General features: G+C 44.2%; 2 non-coding genes and 1 pseudogene across 2 annotated transcripts; all 3 read right to left on the reverse strand.

The window, feature by feature from the left end:
• Positions 1–753: 753 nt before the first annotated feature.
• LOC123126962 (uncharacterized) lies at positions 754–832 on the reverse strand (annotated as a pseudogene).
• A 174-nt stretch (positions 833–1,006) lies between these two features.
• On the reverse strand, positions 1,007–1,087 carry LOC123126958 (small nucleolar RNA Z199). The gene has a single exon (XR_006462151.1). It is a non-coding gene; the product is annotated as a small nucleolar RNA Z199 (small nucleolar RNA).
• Positions 1,088–1,171: 84 nt separating this feature from the next.
• On the reverse strand, positions 1,172–1,268 carry LOC123126363 (small nucleolar RNA R64/Z200 family). Its single transcript, XR_006461644.1, has one exon. It is a non-coding gene; the product is annotated as a small nucleolar RNA R64/Z200 family (small nucleolar RNA).
• Positions 1,269–22,962: the final 21,694 nt, after the last annotated feature.

Genomic DNA, 22,962 nt, shown 5'->3' on the forward strand with positions numbered 1-22,962 from the left:
TCATCATGATTAATTCATGGAGTAAGAAGAAATACAGAGACAACATCATCATCTGATGATGCGCTAACCAATCAACGACTTCGTTCGTCCATATCACAGGCAGTGTGACAGAAGAAGAGACTACCTGGACATCCTCGACGGCGGCACGGAGGTCGGGCGAGTCCTTGACGGCCTTGATGTGGTCAACGACGTTCAGCCTGTCGACGATGCGCTTGAGCAGGTGGACCAAGCTTTCCCACGCATGCTCCACGCCCTTCTCAAGCTCCTCCAGCTCGCCCTCCTGCATACAGAGAAACTTCAGATGAGCTAGACTAAAACTCTTGTCAGTTGTCACCTACATAAAATAGTCAAGACTAGAGTCTAACTCAAATCAGGTATGCATTCTTCGGACGTTAAATGGAAGCTTTATATATATATGGCTATAAGGTATGATGCAAACCAACCAAAGTTTTCATCTCCATTATGAGCAAATTAGACTGCAATGGAGTTGCTTGATACTTATAGCATGATTGGTTTTCCGTTCTGAAACTGTAGACATGTTGTGCTTGGCTCATGTTTCAGATATGATCGGTCTACAGAGATTCAGACTGCGCCACAAAGGCACAGTAACAGCTGATGGATATACAAGTAATAAGACAATACTCCCTCGGTGTCAAAGAAACCCGTCCTAGAAATTGTATCAAGCAATTCGTAAGAAAACAAGAACGTGAGCAGCATTGCATTTCACAAGACAACGGTTATTTGAAGATAAGAAATCATCAGACTTTAAACTACGATTCACAAGAGTGTAACTCCTGTCATATTGTTGCAGTTTCTCATCATCACTTGAACCACAAATGAAATCAAGCAACACTTTAGATTGGAACTACAAATGGTAAATATCTTTGTTGTGGAGATAGTTCAATTTATAAACTCGTTCAAGCAAAATTATATTTGTTGTGAAGATAGCAGGACTTCCTTCAGTATGTGGATAGCATAGAAAGCCACAAGCATATCAGGGTGTTGAGGTACCATCAGAGACTTAAATACTAAGAATCAGAGGAGAAGAGCTCCATCATATTATGGTTTATTCCTCATCACTTGACCCTCAAACATATAAGCATGCATCGACAGCAAGAAAAAAGGCTATAACAATTTATAGTTTGGCAACTATCAGTATGAAATGCAAACATTATTGCTCAGAATATGAAATATCTTCTCATCAATGACAAATGGCATCTCTGAAGTCTGACATACGTCGTAGATTTCATGATTCATCACAGCATTTTGCAAACCGCAGAAAGGATCTCGTGACCACAGACATCGCCATTCACCAATAATTAACAGTGTAAACATGTATCAGTAGAGTTGGATGAGCAGTACAAGTATATTAGTATAGGAACTAGAAGTGCTGTGTTGTGCTACAAGACCACTAGCAACAGCAGCATGAGTAGTACAAGTATATTAGTATAGGAACTAGATGCCTAGGAATTGGGAGAAAATCCCAAACTAGGGAATAGCACACAAAAAAAAAAGCACACAAAAAAGGCAGGTCTTGCAAGCCTACTCTTCACTCGAAGCCCCAGGAAATAGCACAAAAAATGAGTTGCCTAATAGAGCAACCAATTTCATGTTTGTTCTAATAAAAAAATAGCAACCCCCTACTATAATAATAGCAAAAGAAACACATAAGAAGTCATGCTGATTGCGCCTACTATAATAATAGCAAAAGTCATCGAATGGTGAGCAAACAAGACTAGAATTAACACTTGAGCGACAGAGTATCAGAAACCAATTCACGTTATAATCCAATCCTCAAAGTTGTCGCACAAAAACTCATTGTTTCTTTGTTCCACCATCCAAGTTGGATCAGCACCATGACCCAGGAGATATCTCGTGATAGCAAGCATCCCATAAGCCGCAGAAATGGCCAGAGCAGTGTCACCTGCAATAAGTAAAACAAAAGAACCAAATTAATCTAGGATTACTGGGATGTGCGGAAGAATTGATGCGAAGAGATCAAAAGGGAACCAGATTAATTATCATGTGAGAGTTCACTGGTTGACGAGGCACCTACACATGTCCAGCCACCTTTCCATGACCGCTGTGTTGGGGATCGTAGCAGAATTTCAAAATTTCCTACGCATCACCAAGATCCATCTATGGAGTATACTAGCAACGTGGGGAAAGGAGTGCATCTACATACCCTTGTAGATCGCGAGCGGAAGCGTTCTAATGAACGGGGTTGATGGAGTCGTACTCGCCGTGATCCAAATCACCGATGACCGAGTGCCGAACGGACGGCACCTCCGCGTTCAACACACGTACGGAGCAGCGACGTCTCCTCCTTCTTGATCCAGCAAGGGGGAAGGAGAGGTTGATGGAGATCCAGCAGCACGGCGGCGTGGTGGTGGATGTAGCGGGGATCTCGACAGGGCTTCGCCAAGTTTCTGCGAGAGAGAGAGAGGTGTTGCAGGGGGAGAGGGAGGCGCCAGGGGCTGTGGTGCTGCTGCCCTCCCTCCCCCCACTATATATAGGGACCCCTGGGGGGGCGCCGGCCCTGGGAGATCAGATCTCCAAGGGGGGCGGCGGCCAAGGGGGAAGGGGGGTGGCTTCCCCCCAAGCCAAGTGGGCCCCCCCACCCCTAGGGTTTCCAACCCTAGGCGCAGGGGGAGGCCCAAGGGGGGGCGCCCCAGCCCACTAAGGGCTGGTTCTCTTCCCACTTCAGCACATGGGGTCCTCCGGGATAGGTGGCCCCACCCGGTGGACCCCCGGGACCCTTCCGGTGGTCCCGGTACAATACCGATAACCCCCGAAACTTTCCCGGTGGCCGAAACTGGACTTCCCATATATACTTCTTCACCTCCGGACCATTCCGGAACTCCTCGTGACGTCCGGGATCTCATCCGGGACTCCGAACAACTTTCGGGTTTCCACATAGTAATATCTCTACAACCCTAACGTCACCGAACCTTAAGTGTGTAGACCCTACGGGTTCGGGAGACATGCAGACATGACCGAGACGCCTCTCCGGTCAATAACCAACAGCGGGATCTGGATACCCATGTTGGCTCCCACATGTTCCACGATGATCTCATCGGATGAACCACGATGTCGAGGATTCAATCAATCCCGTATACAATTCCCTTTGTCAATCGGTATGTTACTTGCCCGAGATTCGATCGTCGGTATCCCAATACCTTGTTCAATCTCGTTACCGGCAAGTCTCTTTACTCGTACCGTAATGCATGATCCCGTGGCTAACTCCTTAGTCACATTAAGCTCATTATGATGATGCATTACTGAGTGGGCCCAGAGATACCTCTCCGTCATACGGAGTGACAAATCCCAGTCTCGATCCGTGCCAACTCAACAGACACTTTCGGAGATACCCGTAGTGTACCTTTATAGTCACCCAGTTACGTTGTGACGTTTGGCACACCCAAAGCACTCCTACGGTATCCGGGAGTTGCACGATCTCATGGTCTAAGGAAATGATACTTGACATTGGAAAAGCTCTAGCAAACGAACTACACGATCTTTTGTGCTATGCTTAGGATTGGGTCTTGTCCATCACATCATTCTCCTAATGATGTGATCCCGTTATCAATGACATCCAATGTCCATAGTCAGTAAACCATGACTATCTCTTGATCAACGAGCTAGTCAACTAGAGGCTTACTAGGGACACGTTGTGGTCTATGTATTCACACATGTATTACGATTTCCGGATAACACAATTATAGCATGAACAATAGACAATTATCATGAACAAAGAAATATAATAATAACCATTTATTATTTCCTCTAGGGCATATTTCCAACAGTCTCCCACTTCACTAGAGTCAATAATCTAGTTACATTGTGATGAATCAAACACCCATAGCGTCCTGGTGTTGATCATGTTTTGCTCTAGGGAGAGGTTTAGTCAACGGATCTGCTACATTCAGGTCCGTATGTACTTTACAAATATCTATGTCTCCATTTTGAACACTTTCATGAATGGAGTTGAAGCGACGCTTGATATGCCTGGTCTTCCTGTGAAACCTGGGCTCCTTGGCAAGGGCAATAGCTCCAGTGTTGTCACAGAAGAGAGTCATCGGGCCCGACGCATTGGGAATCACCCCTAGGTCGGTAATGAACACCTTCATCCAGATTGCTTCTTGCGCTGCCTCTAAGGCTGCCATGTACTCCGCTTCACATGTAGATCCCGCCACGACGCTTTGCTTGCAACTGCACCAGCTTACTGCCCCTTCATTCAAAATATACACGTATCCGGTTTGTGACTTCGAGTAATCCAGATCTGTGTCGAAGCTAGCGTCGACGTAATCCTTTACGACGAGCTCTTCGTCACCTCCATAAACGAGAAACATATCCTTAGTCCTCTTCAGGTACTTCAGGATATTCTTGACCGATGTCCAGTGTTCCATGCCGGGATTACTTTGGTACCTTCCTACCAAACTTACGGCAAGGTTTACATCAAGTCTGGTACACAGCATGGCATACATAATAGACCCTATGGCCGAGGCATAGGGGATGACACTCATCTTTTCTCTATCTTCTGCCGTGGTCGGGCATTGAGCCGTGCTCAATTGCACACCTTGCAATACAGGCAAGAACCCCTTCTTGGACTGATCCATATTGAACTTCTTCAATATCTTGTCAAGGTACGTACTCTGTGAAAGACCAATGAGGCGTCTTGATCTATCTCTATAGATCTTGATGCCTAATATATAAGCAGCTTCTCCAAGGTCCTTCATTGAAAAACACTTATTCAAATAGGCCTTTATACTTTCCAAGAATTCTATATCATTTCCCATCAATAGTATGTCATCCACATATAATAAGAGAAATGCTACAGAGCTCCCACTCACTTTCTTGTAAACACAGGCTTCTCCATAAGTCTGTGTAAACCCAAACGCTTTGATCATCTCATCAAAACGAATGTTCCAACTCCGAGATGCTTGCACCAGTCCATAGATGGAGCGCTGGAGCTTGCATACCTTGTTAGCATTCTTAGGATCGACAAAACCTTCCGGCTGCATCATATACAATTCTTCCTTAAGAAAGCCGTTAAGGAATGCCGTTTTGACGTCCATTTGCCATATCTCATAATCATAGAATGCGGCAATTGCTAACATGATTCGGACGGACTTCAGCTTCGCTACGGGTGAGAAAGTCTCATCATAGTCAACCCCTTGAACTTGTTGATAACCCTTAGCGACAAGTCGAGCCTTATAGATGGTCACGTTACCATCCGCATCTGTCTTCTTCTTAAAGATCCATTTATTTTCTATGGCTCGCCGATCATCGGGAAAGTCAGTCAAAGTCCATACTTCATTTTCATACATGGATCCTATCTCGGATTTCATGGCTTCAAGCCATTTGTTGGAATCCGGGCCCGCCATCGCTTCTTCATAGTTCGAAGGTTCACCGTTGTCTAACAACATGATTTCCAGGACAGGGTTGCCGTACCACTCTGGTGCGGAACGTGTCCTTGTGGACCTACGAAGTTCAGCAGTAACTTGATCCGAAGCTTCATGATCATCATCATTAACTTCCTCGCCAGTCGGTGTAGGCACCACATGAACATCTTCCCGTGCTGCGCTACTTTCCGGTTCGGAAGGGGTGACTATCACCTCATCAAGTTCCACTTTCCTCCCACTTAATTCTTTCGAGAGAAACTCTTTCTCCAGAAAGGACCCGTTCTTGGCAACAAAGATCTTGCCTTCGGATCTGAGGTAGAAGGTATACCCAATGGTTTCCTTAGGGTATCCTATGAAGACGCATTTTTTGACTTGGGTTTGAGCTTTTCAGGTTGAAGTTTCTTGACATAAGCATCGCATCCCCAAACTTTTAGAAACGACAGCTAAGGTTTCTTCCCAAACCATAATTCATACGGTGTCGTCTCAACGGATTTCGATGAAGCCCTATTTAAAGTGAATGTTGCAGTCTCTAAAGCATAGCCCCAAAATGAGAGCGGTAGATCGGCAAGAGACATCATAGATCGCACCATATCCAATAGAGTGCGATTACGACGTTCGGACACACCATTTCGCTGAGGTGTTCCAGGCGGCGTGAGTTGTGAAACGATTCCACATTTCCTTAAGTGCGTACCAAATTCGTGACTTAAATATTCTCCACCACGATCTAATCGTAAGAACTTTATTTTTCTGTCACATTGATTCTCAACCTCACTCTGAAATTCCTTGAACTTTTCAAAGGTTTCAGACTTGTGTTTCATTAGGTAGACATACCCATATCTACTTAAGTCATCAGCGAGAGTGAGAACATAACAATATCCTCCGCGAGCCTCAACACTCATTGGACCGCACACATCGGTATGTATGATTTCCAATAAGTTGGTTGCTCGCTCCGTTGTTCTGGAGAACGGAGTCTTGGTCATCTTACCCATGAGGCATGGTTCGCACGTGTCAAATGATTCGTAATCAAGAGACTCCAAAAGTCCATCTGCATGGAGCTTCTTCATGCGCTTGACACCAATGTGACCAAGGCGGCAGTGCCACAAGTATGTGGGACTATCGTTATCAACTTTACATCTTTTGGTATTCATACTATGAATATGTGCAACATCACGTTCGAGATTCATCAAGAATAAACCATTGACCAGCGGGGCATGACCATAAAACATATCTCTCATATAAATAGAACAACCATTATTCTCAGATTTAAATGAGTAGCCATCTCGAATTAAACGAGATCCAGATACAATGTTCATGCTCAAAGCTGGCACTAAATAACAATTATTGAGGTTTAAAACTAATCCCGTAGGTAGATGCAGAGGTAGCGTGCTGACGGCGATCACATCGACCTTGGAACCATTCCCGACGCGCATCGACACCTCGTCCTTCGCCAGTCTTTGTTTATTCCGCAGTTCCTGTTTTGAGTTACAAATATGAGCAACCGCACAGGTATCAAATACCCAGGAGCTACTACGAGTACTGGTAAGGTACACATCAATTACATGTATATCACATATACCTTTGGTGTTGCCGGCCTTCTTGTCTGCTAAGTATTTGGGGCAGTTCCGCTTCCAGTGACCACTTCCCTTGCAATAAAAGCACTCAGTCTCAGGCTTGGGTCCATTCCTTGGCTTCTTCCCGGCAACTGGCTTACCGGGCGCGGCAACTCCCTTGTCGTCCTTCTTGAAGTTCTTCTTACCCTTGCCTTTCTTGAACTTACTGGTTTTATTCACCATCAACACTTGATGTTCCTTTTTGATCTCCACCTCCGCTGATTTCAGCATTGAATATACCTCAGGAATGGTCTTTTCCATCCCCTGCATATTGAAGTTCATCACAAAGCTCTTGTAGCTCGGTGGAAGCGACTGAAGGATTCTGTCAATGACCGCGTCATCCGGGAGATTAACTCCCAGCTGAGACAAGCGGTTGTGTAACCCAGACATTCTGAGTATGTGCTCACTAACAGAACTATTTTCCTCCATTTTACAGCTGAAGAACTTGTCGGAGACTTCATATCTCTCGACCCGGGCATGAGCTTGGAAAATCATTTTCAGCTCTTCGAACATCTCATATGCTCCATGTTTCTCAAAACGCTTTTGGAGACCCGGTTCTAAGCTGTAAAGCATGCCGCACTGAACGAGGGAGTAATCATCAGCTCGTGATTGCCAAGCATTCATAACGTCTTGCTTCTCTAGGATTGGTGCTTCACCTAGCGGTGCTTCTAGGACATAATCTTTCTTGGCAGCTATGAGGATGATCCTCAGGTTCCGGACCCAGTCCGTATAGTTGCTGCCATCATCTTTCAGCTTGGTTTTCTCTAGGAACGCGTTGAAGTTGAGGACAACGTGGGCCATTTGATCTACAAGACATATTGTAAATATTTTAGACTAAGTTCATGATAATTAAGTTCATCTAATCAAATTACTCAATGAACTCCCACTCAGATAGACATCCCTCTAGTCATCTAAGTGAAACATGATCCGAGTTAACTAGGCTGTGTCTGATCATCACGTGAGACAGACTAGTCAAGATCGGTGAACATCTCCATGTTGATCGTATCTTCTTTACGACTCATGCTCGACCTTTCGGTCCTCCGTGTTCCGAGGCCATGTCTGTACATGCTAGGCTCGTCAAGTCAACCTAAGTGTATTGCGTGTGTTCCGAGGCCATGTCAGTACATGCTAGGCTCGTCAACACCCGTTGTATGCGAACGTTAGAATCTATCACACCCGATCATCACGTGGTGCTTCGAAACAACGAACCTTCGCAACGGTGCACAGTTAGGGGGAACACTTTCTTGAAATTATTATAAGGGATCATCTTACTTACTACCGTCGTTCTAAGCAAATAAGATGCAAACATGATAACATCACATGCAATCAAATAGTGACATGATATGGCCAATATCATTTTGCTCCTTTGATCTCCATCTTCGGGCACCATGATCATCTTCGTCACCGGCATGACACCATGATCTCCATCATCATGATCTCCATCATTGTGTCTTCATGAAGTTGTCACGCCAATGATTACTTCTACTTCTATGGCTATCGCGTTTAGCAACAAAGTAAAGTAATTTACATGGCGTTATTCAATGACACGCAGGTCATACAAAAAAAAATAAAGACAACTCCTATGGCTCCTGCCGGTTGTCATACTCATCGACATGCAAGTCGTGATTCCTATTACAAGAATATGATCAATCTCATACATCACATATATCATTCATCACATCTTCTGGCCATATCATATCACAAGGCACATGCTGCAAAAACAAGTTAGACGTCCTCTAATTGTTGTTGCAAGTTTTTACGTGGCTTGTATAGGTTTCTAGCAAGAACGTTTCTTACCTACGTAAAACCACAACGTGATGTGCCAATTTCTATTTACCCTTCATAAGGACCCTTTTCATCGAATCTGTTCCGACTAAATTGGGAGAGACAAACACCCGCTAGCCACCTTATGCAACTAGTGCATGTCAGTCGGTGGAACCTGTCTCACGTAAGCGTACGTGTAAGGTCGGTCTGGGCCGCTTCATCCCACAATACCGCCGAAACAAGATAAGACTAGTAGCGGGAAGAAGAATTGGCAACATCTACGCCCACAACTGCTTTGTGTTCTACTCGTGCATAGTAACTACGCATAGGCCTGGCTCTGATACCACTGTTGGGGATCGTAGCAGAATTTTAAAATTTCCTACGCATCACCAAGATCCATCAATGGAGTATACTAGCAACGAGGGGAAAGGAGTGCATCTACATACCCTTGTAGATCGCGAGCGGAAGCGTTCCAATGAACGGGGTTGATGGAGTCGTACTCGCCGTGATCCAAATCACCGATGACCGAGTGCCGAACGGACGGCACCTCCGCGTTCAACACATGTACGGAGCAGCGACGTCTCCTCCTTCTTGATCCAGCAAGGGGGAAGGAGACGTTGATGGAGATCCAGCAGCACGACGGCGTGGTGGTGGATGTAGCGGGGATCTCGGCAGGGCTTCGCCAAGCTTCTGCGAGAGGGAGAGGTGTTGCAGGGGGAAAGGGAGGCGCCAGGGGCTGTGGTGCTGCTGCCCTCCCTCCCCCCCCACTATATATAGGGACCCCTGGGGGGCGCCGACCCTGGGAGATCAGATCTCCAAGGGGGGGCGGCGGCCAAGGGGGAAGGGGGGTGGCTTCCCCCCCAAGCCAAGTGGGGCGCCCCCACCCCTAGGGTTTCCAACCCTAGGCGCATGGGGAGGCCCAAGGGGGGCGCCCCAGCCCACTAAGGGCTGGTTCTCTTCCCACTTCAGCCCATGGGGCCCTCCGGGATAGGTGGCCCCACCCGGTGGACCCCCGGGACCCTTCCGGTGGTCCCGATACAATACCAATAACCCTCGAAACTTTCCCGGTGGCCGAAACTGGACTTCCCATATATAATTCTTCACCTCCGGACCATTCCGGAACTCCTCGTGACGTCCAGGATCTCATCCGGGACTCCAAAAACTTTCGGGGTTCCGCATACTAATATCTCTACAACCCTAGCGTCACCGAACCTTAAGTGTGTAGACCCTACGGGTTCGGGAGACATGCAGACATGACCGAGACGCCTCTCCGGTCAATAACCAACAGCGGGATCTGGATACCCATGTTGGCTCCCACATGTTCCACGATGATCTCATCGGATGAACCACGATGTCGAGGATTCAATCAATCCCGTATACAATTCCCTTTGTCAATCGGTATGTTACTTGCCCGAGATTCGATCGTCGGTATCCCAATACCTTGTTCAATCTCGTTACCGGCAAGAATCTTTACTCGTACCGTAATGCATGATCCCGTGGCTAACTCCTTAGTCACATTGAGCTCATTATTATGATGCATTACCGAGTGGGCCCAGAGCTACCTCTCCGTCATACGGAGTGACAAATCCCAGTCTCGATCCGTGCCAACTCAACAGACACTTTCGGAGATACCCGTAGTGTACCTTTATAGTCACCCAGTTACGTTGTGACGTTTGGCACACCCAAAGCACTCCTACGGTATCCGGGAGTTGCACGATCTCATGGTCTAAGGAAATGATACTTGACATTGGAAAAGCTCTAGCAAACGAACTACACGATCTTTTGTGCTATGCTTAGGATTGGGTCTTGTCCATCACATCATTCTCCTAATGATGTGATCCCGTTATCAATGACATCCAATGTCCATAGTCAGGAAACCATGACTATCTCTTGATCAACGAGCTAGTCAACTAGAGGCTTACTAGGGACACGTTGTGGTCTATGTATTCACACATGTATTACGATTTCCGGATAACACAATTATAGCATGAACAATAGACAATTATCATGAACAAAGAAATATAATAATAACCATTTATTATTGCCTCTAGGGCATATTTCCAACACGCTGGGGTTCACTGTCCTCCTCGACATCCTCAGCTCCTTGGTCGCCACCCTGACCGATCGGACCGGTCCACTCGCCCAGGCCTCTCCCCTCTCCTCGATCACCCTGTGTCGACGAGCCGCGTCAGATCGAATAGCCGACACTCCAAAAAATTGTAGAGAAACAAACCACACTCGGATTTGAAATCAAGTGCAAGAATGGCTGCAGCACATACAACTAGCATGTTACGGTTGGTGGGTGATGGGGAAAATGCATGTGAAGTGCATAAATCACAGAGGGGTATGTACAATACACACCATCTCGTCGGAAGCTAGTTTATACCTCCATCAACACCTCCCCCTCCTAGCATTCGTTCATTAGCAGCACTGACCTGCCAAAATAAATCCAAGTTATATAATTCACTGTTGAATACAGAGAAAGATAATTGCTTCTATGCAAAATATTACACATCAGTTTATCATAAAACACAAATGGAGTTAACAAAAGTATTTAGTAAAATGCTCACATAATAGATCATCTCATCCAAGCTTGCGAAGGCTTAAGATCTAACTGGCCGAATGGATTTGTAATAAGATACTGGATTTATAAAGTTGTTGCAGAAGGGACTGCAACTTTCCTGATAATTTGAGGCTCAGAACTCAAATTCAACTCCATGGAAAATAAGCTGACAGTCATTGGGTAACTTGATTCAGACTTCTTAGTGATGCCCTTAATGGCAGGGGGAACTGATACAGACATTAAAACAGAAAATAAGCATAGCTAAGAAGACCATGTTCACCAACCCAGACCTAGGCAAAGGCATGTTCCATCTGAGAAGCCAGCCTAACTACAACGCCATGTGATGGTTCAGTTCCGATCCCATGCTCAGATCCCACTACGCGCAGGTAGTTGCTACTCCATATTTGGTAAAATACAACTCGACCAATCTCACCTATCCAAGCATATCTACATACGCAATCACATGGCCAATTGTTGTAGTTGCGCGCGGAAGCAGCAGGAGAGTAGTACCTTGGCGGTGATCGCGGAGGTACTTGGCTCGGACAGCGCCGGGCGCGCGGGACCAGTCGCGGCCGCGGTTCCTCTTGAGGGCCGCCCGCGCGGCAACCACCGCCGCGTCCACGTCCTCCGAGGTGCCCGCCGGGATCTCGCCTGCGCAAACCTACCGATGAGCACCCAACGGCACGGGAGAACGGAAAGCAGAGAGAAAGCAGGATGGATGGATCTGGTACGGACCGATGGAGGCCTCGGTGGTGGGGTTGATGACGGGGAGGCGGCGGCCGAGCGACGACGCGCGCCAGTCGCCGTCGATGAAGAGCTGCCGCTGCGGGATCTTCGTCGTGGCAACCATCGCGGGAGGCGGGGAGTGACTGGAGTTGCATCGGCCGGGGTTGGTTGGTAGTACGACTGCGAGGCGCGAGGTGGAGAAGAGGTGGGGAGCGCTATCCTCTCGTCGAGTACGCGACGAGCACGCACGCTTCGGGGTGCCGTAATGCCGGAGGGGAGGGAGGGAGGAGCGATCTGGATCGAGGAGAGCGAGGGGAGGGGCGGGTGCCGGCGAGGGCGGATCTGGAAGGGGAGAGGAGGAGAAGAGAGCGAGGGAAAGAAAGGAGGCGGGGGGGTGGATGTAAAATTACCACAGGGCAGAGCTAGGGTTTCAGGGATGGTGTGGAAGGGCTGATGACTGCCGTTGGATCCACGATCATCCGACTGTGTTCGATGCATGATCCGCGTGATGCGTCCACGAACCAATCAGAATACAGTACGACGTTATGACCATCTAAATTGGTCAAAAAATTCATTTTTTATTTTTCGAGTGCCTAAATTGAGTTTTTTTGCAAATGACCTACCATATATTTGTTGCAAAATGGGACCAGATCATTTTTATAATATATTAGGCCATATTTAATGTTCAATTGACAAAATGGTTGGTTGTCAAAAGTTTTTATACACCTCTGGTGAAAAAGACAAAATTCCGCCGCTACAGTAGGAAGCGGGTCAAATTTAAACTACAGCTGCCTCATAGTTTGCTCTTTATTTTTTCCAAAAATCATTTCTAGGTACATAAGTATCTATTTAATCAGAGAAACACCACAAAAACATCCAAGATTCAACCACTAGCTAGGAACGGTCAATCCCGTCGTTTTGACCGCATTTTGAAACGGGCATAAAAAATTCAAAAAAAATCGAAAAATTGGAAAACCTTCGCATCGTGTCATTATATGTAACCAAGTTTCCAGGAAAAATAATAAACTTGTAATACAGCAATTATTTCAAAAAAGTATCCTCAGAAATGAGCTATCATGCGTGAAGATTCATAGCATTCAAGCCAAATGATCAACCTTATGGCCACATTCATGACATAGTTTGCTTAAATGATCTCATATTGTGCACAAGGGTGCATATTGGAATGGCAAACAATGTTGCCTAAGGAAGTTTTCATTTTCTTTGGACGAAAAATCAATTTTCCATTTTTAGAGTGGCCAAAATAAGTTTTTTAGTGAAGGACCTATAATATATTTGTTCCAAAATTGTACCAAATAAATTTTCTAAAATTCTAGGACATATTTAATGCACAATTGACCAAATGGTTGAGTGTAAAAAGTTTTGATCCACCTCTGGTGGAAAAGACAAATTTCCACAGATTCAGGTGGAAATGGGTCAAATTTGAACTGCAGCTGCCTTATAGTTTGCTCTTTATTTTTTACAAAAATCATTTCTAGGTACAAAAGTACCTATTTAATCAGAGAAACACCAAAAAATTCCAAGATTCAACCACTAGCTAGGAACGGTCATTCCCGCCGTTTTGACCGCATTTTGAAACGGGCATAAAAAATTCAAAAAAAATCAAAAAAATGGGAAATCTTCGCATTGTGTCATTATATCTGGCCAAGTTCCCAGGAAAAATAACAAACTTGTAATACGGCAATTATTTTAAAAAATGTTCTCAGAAACGAGCTATCACGTGTGGAGATCAATGGCTTTCAAGCCAAATGATCAATCTTATGGCCACATTCATGGCATAGTTTGTTCAACTGATCTCATATTGTGCACAAGGGTGCATATTGGAATGGCAAACAATGTTGCCTAAGGAAGTTTTCATTTTCTTTGGACGAAAAAACCATTTTCCATTTTTCGAGTGCCCAAAAGGAGGGTTTTTTGTGAAGGACCTCCCAAATAATTTTTGCAAAATTGGACCAAATCAATTTTATAAAATACTAGGACATATTTAATGCACAATTGACAAAATGGTTGGGTGTAAAAAGTTTTGATCCACCTCTCGTGAAAAAGACAAATTTCCGCCGATTCAGCTGGAAGCGGGTCAAATTTGAACTGCAGCTGCCTCACAGTTTGCTATTTATTTTTTCCAAAAATCATTTCTAGTTACATTAGTACCTATTTAATCATAAATACATGGTTTCGTGGCGATACGTCGAGGTTTGGGCGGTGGCCGAGGGCCCCAACTCTAGAGCGCGTAAACTCGCATGCCCGCCGCGTGGTCACCGCGTGACTGTGGCGTTGCCATGTGTTTTGGGCGGCCTAGGCATGTCTAGTGGGTTGGGCACTCCCCAGGTAGGTGCTAGGAAAAAATTACAACATAAGATTCTCACGAGGAGACCGGTCGATGCTCAAACATGAATTAGCAGCCAAGTGTTTGATTAGCGGTACAGGAAATGTACATGGCTAATGGGCGTGAGTTTTGGCTGAGGATGATCAGTTACTAAGAAGACCGTCTTCACAAGTTTTCAGCTCAAAAGGAGGAGCCTAGGTGGTACTTGCTTTGCAAAGTACCACACTGGACATAAATACGAATGTTGAAGCTGGGCTCAAAATAATGAATGGATTGAGCTGTCATTTGGTGGAGGATGGTTATTTGAGCATAGGAAAGCACTGTAGAAAATGGATACTATCTGGACATGCCAAAGTGGTACTTCCTTCACAAAGTGCTGCTCTGAACACAATAGGAAAATGAATATTGTTGAATTATTTTTGAACTAGGCAAGGAAGGTTTTTGACATACTTGATGAAGATATGATCGAAAAAATTTATGAGAATTTTTTGGGAATTTTTGGAATAACAGAAATATAGGTTGCGTCACAACCTAGGGCAAAAATTGACACATGGACATGACACATAGGCAAAACTGATGAGATGGCGCCTAGTCATCGCAACCCACCACAATTTAAAAGGCTATGACCATCTATATTGGTTGTTAACAACTAGAAATAAGGCAGCGGACTAGCGCTGTTTGCTTTATGACCATTTTGTGTAAGGAAATTACGACCTTTCTGACCAAAATGGTCGCAATGGTTTAGGGTTTGGAGCCCCTCGAACAGCTTTTGACCAATTGGTCTCAAATGGTCATAGATCTATGACCAATTCTTCCAGGGTCACTTCCAGAAGGTCACTAGTTGACATATTTCTTGTAGTGTATAAAGTTGGAGAAACTGACACCCACCAGCCACCTGTGTGCAAAGCACGTCGGTAGAACCAGTCTCGCGTAAGCGTACGCGTAATGTCGGTCCGGGCCGCTTCATCCAACAATACCGCCGAATCAAAGTATGACATGCTAGTAAGCAGTATGACTATTATCGCCCACAACTCTTTGTGTTCTACTCGTGCATATAACATCTACGCATAGATCTGGCTCGGATGCCACTGTTGGGGAACGCAGTAATTTAAAAAAAATCCTACGCACACGCAAGATCCATCCAAGTGATGCATAGCAACAAGAGGGGAGAGTGTTGTCCACGTATCCTCGTAGACCGTAAGCGGAAGAATTTTATCAATGCGGTTGATGTAGTCGTACGTCTTCACGATCTGACCGATCCAAGTACCGAACGTACGTCACCTCCGTGTTCAGCACACGTTCAGCTCGATGACGTCCCACGAACTCTTGATCCAGTTGAGGTCGAGGGAGAGTTCCGTCAGCACGACGGCGTGGCGACGATGATGATGAAGTTACCGGTGCAGGGCTTCGCCTAAGCACTACGATGATATGGCCGAGGTGTGTAACTGTGGAGGGGGGGCACCGCACACGGCTAAGACAATGATCAACTTATGTGTCTATGAGGTGCCCCCTGGCCACGTATATAAAGGAGGGAGGGAGAGAGGCCGGCCCTAGGGGGGCGCGCCAAGTGTGGGGAATCCTACTAGGACTCCCAAGTCCTAGTAGGTTTCCCCTTTCCTTTCGGGAGTAGGAGAGAAGGAAAGAGGGAAAGAGAGAGGGAGTAGGAAAGGGCAAGGGGGGCGCCACCCCTTTCCCCTAGTCCAATTCGAGCCCATGGGAGGGTGCACGCCTCCTTCCCTTTGGACTGCCTCCTCTAATCACGTATGGCCCAATAAGGCCCAATACTTCTCCCGACGAATTCCCGTAACTCTCCGGTACTCCGAAAAATACCCGAATCACTCGGAACCTTTCCGATGTCCGAATATAGCCTTCCAATATATCGATCTTTACGTCTTGACCATTTCGAGACTCCTCGTCATGTCCGTGATCTCATCCGGGACTCCGAACAACCTTCGGTACATCAAATCACATAACTCATAATACAAATCGTCATCGAACGTTAAGCGTGCGGACCCTACGGGTTCGAGAACTATGTAGACATGACAGAGACACATCTCCGGTCAATAAACAATAACGGAACCCGGATGCTCATATTGGTTCCTTCAGATTCTATGAAGATCTTTATCGGTCAAACCGCATAACAACATACGTTGTTCCCTTTGTCATCGGTATTTTACTTGCCCAAGATTCGATCATCGGTATCCTCATACCTAGTTCAATCTCATTACCGGCAAGTCTCTTTACTCGTTTCGTAATGCATCATCCCGCAACTAACTCATTAGTCACAATGCTTGCAAGGCTTATAGTGATGTGCATTCCGAGAGGGCCCAGAGATACCTCTCCGATACACGGAGTGACAACTCCTTATCTCGATATATGCCAACTCAACAAACACCTTGGGAGACACCTGTAGAGCATCTTTATAATCACCCAGTTACGTTGTGACGTTTGATAGCACACAAAGTGTTCTACCGGTATTCGGGAGTTGCATAATCTCATAGTCAGAGGAACATGTATAAGTCATGAAGAAAGCAGTAGCAATGAAACTGAAACGATCATAATGCTAAGCTAACGAATGGGTCTTGTCCATCACATCATTCTCTAATGATGTGATCTCGTTCATCAAATGACAACACATGTCTATGGCTAGGAAACTTAACCATCTTTGATTAACGAGCTAGTCAAGTAGAGGCATACTAGGGACACTCTGTTTGTCTATGTATTCACACATGTACTAAGTTTCCGGTTAATACAATTCTAGCATGAATAATAAACATTTATCATGAAATAAGGAAATAAATAATAAATTTATTATTGCCTCTAGGGCATTTTCCTTCAATAAGCCCATTTGCCCTAGGAAAAAAGGACTTTCGGGACGAAGCACTGTTGTCTCGAGGTGGAACCTGGGCAGGAGCACTTTTGCTCTCCAGCGGAGCACTTCCGCCGGGGATACTTCCCTCCGGAAGGGGGAAATCGAAGCCATCATCATCACAAAAAACCCTCTCATCGTCGGAGGAATCGAAGCCATCATCATCACCAACAATCCTTTCATTGGGGATATTTCACTGATTGCTCACACTTGACTGTTTTTAGTTTGAAAACTGTGAAATAGACCTCTTACACGCGGTTTTGTTTCATCGGTGACCGTCGCTCCCTTAATTTGTACTTTAAATTCAGAGCACGTGTAGAATGAATGATAGTCAACCGATCAGCAATCTAGAAGAATAGCATATCATACCATAGACTGTGAAGTATGGATGGCTTTGCGGGGAATTCTGAAAAAATTTGAAATGAACCGTTTATTGCAAAAAATTCAGTGTGCAACCCAATGGCATTGAAAGGCAAACATGAGAAAAAGACAACGATTCCAGCCACTATTGCCATGATGGTCAGGACGAGCTCATCATTTATCTTGTTGATCAGACCGCAAGATGGCCATTCTTACGAGTATGTCCTCCACTTTCCTCACTTGCAGGAAACAATCAAATCACAATCACTTCAAACGATAAATTCGGATTAAGCTTTATCATTTAGATTTTTCTGTTGGGCCGAAAAAACTAGTAAAAATATTCTGCTCATGGTAGTACGTGTGTGATGTTGACCTGCAAAGTTTGAAGTTCAAATGTTTTCTCTTTTGGGAGAAACAACAAATAAAAGTTCATTTTTTTCAGGGTTGAGGGGAGGAGAGAGCTTGACTATGGAAATTAGCGACTAAGGAAGAGGGGAATGGAGCGAGTGAGTCTGTTGACATGCGTGAATAGAACACCTGGTGCACTTTCTGCTATATTTCCGCTCGTGCGAGTAGTACTCTATTGGGCCTTCAGTTTTATTCCCTATATTATTTACTAGGCTTCATATTTTTTCTATTCTCTTTCTTTTCTTTTGTTGGGTGTATCCTCTTTTATTTTGAAAGAAAGCCATCACAATCGCCACCACACATAATCAAAAGACACTCTACTTAATATAAATTAACAAACAAGTCCCCAAGGGGCAAGGGGATCAATTGCTCAATGAGATCGTTGCCGGTCATTGACCACTCATAACGCCGCTGAGGACATGGTCAAAGGGGAAGGAGATATACAAATACCTACGAAATGCAAATTAAATTACCAAAGGATAATACACAGTGCCTTCTATGCATATACCAAATCCCTGGTGACCAAAGATACAACAAATAATTCACGAACCGAGATTTGATAATTTCGAGATAGAAATGATATCGATGATGGGAAATTGTATGGACTCACTGGTACTTTGATTTATTGATAGCTCCGAATCCCCCCGTTACAAGCTTTGTCCTTGGGTAGGTTAGAGGTTGAGCAAGCTTTTAACAAGCGATGCATTTACTTGACTTTCCTTTTGGTGGATGAATAATGTCAGTATTTTTTCAACCACTGCATCAAGATATGAACCTATCCAACAGAACAATTAAATCCATTACTATTAGAAATTTCGTGAAGGAGGCATGGCGGATGCTACTCGGCAAACTTGTCAAAGAGATGAGGCTAAGTTACACGGTTGGGACAGAGACGTTGCTAAGACAAGCTACAGACAAATCTCGGAGGACTCTGTGGTTGCTGATGTTGACATACCACCGGGGTATCATTAAGGAGGAGAAAGCTAACCCTCTTGACAAAGGGTGGCCAGGGCTGACTATCCAGACAGCAACTTCCAAGTGTCATCAACTTGGAGTACAAGACATGAACATGTATTTATCCGATATCTTGAATTCTAGTTATAAATGACTCGAAAATCTAAGCAAGTTTGGCGGAGGAAGGGTCTCAGAAGTGGACATGGGATAGAGAGGTGGAGGGCCAAGCATCATCGTCAGATCTACGTGAATGTTTAGGATGGAGAGGGAAATCGAGAGCTTCGAGAAGATGGGAGGGGATCCGCGCCCATCCGTTTTCCGGTTCTGGCCATCGCTGCCGCCAGCAGCAGAGTGGTGGTGGACAATTTGTCTTTGTGTCTTGTGCTGGGGGCAACCATGTGTTTCCCCTCAGAGCGACACAGTAAGGAACTTAAAGTGGTTCATGGTTAGGGGTTTCTTGCCTTAATAGGATGACTTTTAGATAACCAACACAAACCATGAAGTATGATCTCAATAATGATGATTGTTTAACATAAATAAATTAAGGAGTTAATCCCAATGCATCAAACTAGATTCAAATAGTTAGACACGGTACAATAGAATTACTAGCATAAAGTGTGTGCTATACATGGTTCCCTCAAAAATAATGAACCAAATGTTATAAACTCCTAGGCACATTTATGAAACAATATTAGTGATGGGAACTGTGATGATACCAGAAACAAGACATCAAATAGAAAGAACGAGGACATAATACGTGAACAAATTCTCCGAAAGAAACACATAATACGTGAACAAAGTAGTGGCAACACATAACATGACTAATGGCAAGCATTCATGCTCTATATGTTCTTCATATGGCTTCGCATGTCGAGATTAATCCTATAGACAGATGCTTAATTGAAGACAACCTGTTAGGACCAAGAGTATATCGACCAGAGGGGGGGAGGTGAATGGGGGATTAAAAAATTCTTACGAATGTATTGAACAGATCCCAGACACAGCAGCGGAAATAAGATTCGGTAGAAATGAACTTAATCAAGCACGTTATTGAGGAACATATTTATCGAGGTAGGAAGCAATAATGGTATGAGCATATGGTATCACAGGTTTGATAATAATGATGGTGATTCAATATGCTAACACGTACATTAGCATGATAGAAAACAGGCTAAGAAATACGAAGGAAAAGCACAAAGAACAGGGTGACGAGGTGAATGAAAATGACACAAGAAAATCATGCCAGTCTTAATAATATGAGTACGAAGAGAAATAAGTGGACTGGAATAACTAAACTGAATGATGAGAAAGCAACAAAGTGAGCAACGAACTATAACAGATGAGAAAGATAGAGATGACACAGACGAATGATATGCAACAGACAATGATTTATCAGATAATCTATCGTCACAGAGCACGAAAGTAAACTGCTGGAGGTAATGCAGTAATGTAAAGTGAACCAGCGGTGCTCGATGGCGACAGATGAATTTGGTAGACCAGTTTGCCCTTGTGCCAAAGGACTACGTCTAGTTGGAGGGGTTGTGATTTAACACAGAAGATAAACTCTCTTCGCCCTATTCTCCTTCAACTCGGAGCTGATCAGACTCTAGTTGATTTCACTCATGGTAGATACTTGTCAGCAATCTCCAAACCTTCGACAGACCTCTTCGTGAACCACAATGACTCTTGGTTGCTGAAGATATTGCTTGGTGAAGACAATGACTCTTCAACACTCGAGCCGACACCTATCCGTCTAGAGAGTGTGCAGCTGTCAAGAGTAATAGGTACAAGAACTCTAAACTCAGAACTACTGTGATGCTCAACCACTATCTAAGTTTTGGCTCTTGATTTTTCTCTTAGTGGATCTTAAACTCAAATCACTCGGAGAGGGGATGCTCAGTCAATCTTCTCAGAAATCTTAACCAGAGCAGCCAACAGACAATGTTGGAACATGGTGGCTATTTATAGTCGCATCCTTCCCAGAAGGGTAAAGACCAAATTGGACATGTGGAGCAGCCAATGACCGAACGACACGAGTCCAAGGGTCGGAAATTGGGCACAAAAGTAACATTCCTTGCGGAGCAAGTAATGCTAACTCCTCAGTTCGAAAGACATGTCCTGCAGCACGAAGAACAACGTCTACTGCTGCCAGATAATCATTCAAAACACAAAGAGATTTCTCTCAGTCTCGCATAGGTTTTGGGCTAAGCATCACATCGGATCTAAGCATCGAGAACCTATACCCCTCTTAATAGTACGGAGGTCCTATGACTCAAATAAATGAAAGAAGAACAACGAAATGATTACTACGTCTTCACTTTGTCTTCGACTTCCATTCGCTGCAGTCAAGTTTCTTCGGACATAATCTCCTAACCAATTGCTTCACAATAGCAATAAATTTTCAATGGATTAACTCCTTCACATCAATCTTCTCACCTACATGTCTTCAACAGATGTAGCTGATTCTTCTGTGCAACGCAGATATTCTCCGGTGAAGTTCCTCGAACTTGACACCGTAGACAGCATTCTCTTCGGTTTTGCATGGACTTTTTCTCTCTGTGTACAGTAGCAAACACATCAATCCATGCATGTTTCTGTCAACAATCTCCAAAACACAAGAGGGCAAATATTCCACCAACATAACCATTCTAGAATAAAAGAACGATAGTGGCATGAATGCAGTAGAGAGGCAAACACCTACCTAGCCTTTGGGTGGGTAGGTTCTGATCTAGCAGGTCATGTCCTCTAATTAGTTGACATAGTTGATCCAGATTTTTTTGAACTTATGTTCAATAAGCTGTTATTTCCATAAAATATTTTTTCCAAATAAACTTAAATTTATGTTGTACTCGTATAAAAAGTTTGGCCCAGCAATAATTTTCATGGTATGGTTGATGAAAAAATAAACAAAATCAACACTATATACAAGTTACTATTCAGACATTTGTCATTTTTTTTCTTAAGTTGATGGTAGTAATTACCAAAAAAGTTAGAAAAAATCCAAAACTTGTTTGGAAATATACTTGATCTTCCGTTGTACTTGTATAAAAAAGTTGGTCAAGAAATAACTTTCATGTTATTGTTGGCGGAAAAAAACCAACACTATATAGTCCCTCTGTTTTGTTTTTGTTGTCGCCATTTGTATACCCGATATGTACTACCGTAGTTCCTCCTCCATGACAATTAAAATGGGACGGATGGAATACAAGTTAGTATTCACACTTTTGGTCCTTAAATTTTTGTTTTTTTGTCCTGAAGTTAGGGATGAAAATGGAGTGGAAAATTTCTGTTTTTTCGGAGGAAAAATGGAAACGAAAAGGAAATATGAAAACGGAAATGGAAATTTGCAAAATGGAAATGGAAGTGGAATTTTTTATGCGGAAACGGAAACAAAAACGGGACGGTGTTTTCTGGCGGAATAGGCATGGAAACGGAACTTTTCGTTTCCGTGAATATGGAATTTCCGTTTTTACTATAGACCTATGTCTTCTTTGTAGTCCAACCACCAACAACACACAATTATACAATGAGTAGAATGGATCGTTTGAACCCGGCTTCTACTACTACACATGTACTCAGCTTGACCCTATACGCAATTGTCCAGCATTACTACAATACTACACTAGGTTGCCATGTTATTTTGTAGCCATGTTAACAATTCATTAAATCTGTTTGTGTTTTGTGTGTATTTCTCTATGATTCAATGGTTTTTTAAGTTCCGATCAATGCCAACTTATGTTTCCGTGTCCGCTCTGTATGCGTTCTGTGTCCGTTTCCGGTAGTATCTCTTTCCGTATTCATTTCCGGCTCTGCTTCTGCAAAAATATATGAACACAAATGTGGTAGCACTCAGTTCCGTCCGTTTCCGCTCCGTTTTCGTCCCTACCTGAAGTCGACGGAAGTATTTTTCTTTGCGAAACATTTTATATGCGTACAAGAGAAGATCTACTTCATTTTAA

The sequence above is a fragment of the Triticum aestivum genome, chromosome 5D (assembly GCF_018294505.1).
Source record: "Triticum aestivum cultivar Chinese Spring chromosome 5D, IWGSC CS RefSeq v2.1, whole genome shotgun sequence".
In the NCBI taxonomy this organism is placed as follows: domain Eukaryota; kingdom Viridiplantae; phylum Streptophyta; class Magnoliopsida; order Poales; family Poaceae; genus Triticum; species Triticum aestivum.